At 39.1% G+C, this 2,284-nt stretch overlaps 1 non-coding gene across 1 annotated transcript; it reads left to right on the top strand.

Annotated features, from left to right (window-relative positions):
- Positions 1 to 531: 531 nt before the first annotated feature.
- Trnaa-agc lies at positions 532 to 605 on the top strand. Its single transcript has one exon. It is a non-coding gene; the product is annotated as a tRNA-Ala (tRNA).
- Positions 606 to 2,284: the final 1,679 nt, after the last annotated feature.

Here is a 2,284-nt window from a genome sequence, read left to right as displayed (position 1 = left end):
TGTTTTTTATTAAAATAGTAATTAAGTAAATGTAATATCTTTTGTCTTGTTGGCTATTTTGTACAGAATTTTGGGGAAAAAAATATTTCGTAACCTGATCTTTGACTTCACAAAACTCTTCTGGAAAACCATGAAGTGTTTTAAAAAGAAACCTTGTTTATCTTGAGTTACTGGTAGTCAACAAAACAAAATCTTGTGCTAAACACGTCAGGGTAAATCAATCATTAAATTAGTGTACCCGATCATACCCTCATAACTTAGTTGATTATACTATTGTATAGGGCTTCATTTACTGCTCAAATGTGAACTGACGTCATATCGTTCAACCTCCAGGAACACAACAATGAGGGGCTGACGACTGAATCTTCATGTTACTTAAGTCCTTAATGAGACGAAGACAAGAATGGGAACTGATAAAAACGATGAGGTATGACTCGTAGAGAAAAACAAGCTTTTAATTCACCATAAAAGTAAATTTTTTTATTAGAGAGTGATGATGTATGTGTACTGCCTGGTGTCTCACGATCGTGGCGATTTGTGGTGTAATGGTCAGCATGCTCGCCTAGCAAGCGAGAGGACCCGGGTTCGATCCCCGGGCAGGGTGAAGCTATGGGCAAGTTTCTTTACGCCATTTGCTTCTGTCTACCCGGCAGTAATTGGGGACCTGGATGTTAATCGATTTGCAGATCGTGTTCCGGGGTAAAGGTTTAGCCAGTGCAGTTGGCGAGTTGTCCGGTCTTCTCGGACTATTCCTTGACACTGGGTCATGCAACTCGTTAACTTAGGGTGTGGTTGTTGTGTTGGCGACAGCTTCTACACCTTAAAAAAAAAATATCACTCCTAGGTGGCCCTAGAGCCAGCCATCCTCATTACACGAGGGGCAACCATTATTTTATTATTATAGTAGTGGTAGGAGGTATGATGCCTGGTGGTGGGGGTGGTAGTGACTGGGTACCGTATCTAAGGTTATAGTTTGGGAACTTTTGTGTAGGATCGGCCACACTGCCCCCAGTGTGTACCGAAAAGAGGATTACTCTACACTGTGCTGTATCCTTAATTTCAAATTCATGAAGAGTTACCGTCTCCTATGTTCATGTGTTGAGGAGATGTTGAGGCCAATGCCACACCCCGAGTCTGGATTTCAGTTGCCAGACACCACCCATATCCTACCTCGTCTCGGAGGTGTTACTCAGAGTGTTCTAAATGCAAATCCTAAAGAAGAAAATACTGTTGGAGAAATATGTTACACACCAGTGAACATAGAATACAAATGTTATCTCCTATTACAATATTTATTTTTATTTTTATTTCACTTTAGGACGTAAAAATTCGTCTTCTTATCGCTAGTTTTCTGCGGCTGTTGTAATATTTCCGGAATGAAATTAAAATTGAATTGTCTATTGTGTTGTAAATTTTCTCTAAGTGTGTTGGCGGAGACGTAGGAGTGGACGCCTCGACCATCTGTTAAGTTTTTCCCTCTGGTCTTCAGCGGTGGTTCTTTACTATCTGTTAAGTCTCTTTTATTTGAATATGAACAAAATATACACAAGTTCTTACATCTAGAGGACGATATCATATGAAATTATATCTACAATAGAATATTTGTGAATCGGGGCTTGTACAGTCCACGCCGCTTATAAGCCACCCAGACTGACGGCCTCGAAATTCATAACCAGCCACTTCATTGGGTGTATCCCACCTCCAGAAACACACAAACCTCCTCGCTCGTTTTCGGTGCCCCAAACAAACCCCTTAAGTAAGACGACATATCTTTGAACACCATTTATGAATAAAGTTTAAGGTGATAGACTTTCTTTGGTTTGTCTGTAGTCTGTCTAAAATATTTAACCACACAATATACCAGACAGATGTGTGGAGTCTGTTAAGTCGTGATCTGGGTTGTTCGTCCTGGGACAACTCACACGTCTTCGAATGCGTTGACTTTCTGAATAAGAACTAATTTAAAATGTGTTCTATCGTTAATTGTTAGGTTTAATACCGTTTTATCTTATATCTGTTTGTTTCCTTTGTTTTTGTTTTTAATAAGCAAATGACGCGTGATAAACAATAAAAATTTTTGGATACTTTTTGTCACCAGTGGACTGACACCAATTTGAGACATCGATGACGTACATGTTTCCGGGGTTCAGGAACAGCTCTGATCTGTTTTCAATACATCAGATTCAATCATCCAAAAACGAAGTAAAATATTGGCATATAATCTTGTGTAATACATGGCCTTATATTTTATAATTAGAACATATAAAGACAAAGATCTCTAAAG

Source organism: Homarus americanus, unplaced genomic scaffold, assembly GCF_018991925.1.
Source record: "Homarus americanus isolate GMGI-L3 unplaced genomic scaffold, GMGI_Hamer_2.0 scaffold24260, whole genome shotgun sequence".
Classification (NCBI taxonomy): domain Eukaryota; kingdom Metazoa; phylum Arthropoda; class Malacostraca; order Decapoda; family Nephropidae; genus Homarus; species Homarus americanus.
This window is presented reverse-complemented; position numbering and strand designations above follow the sequence as displayed.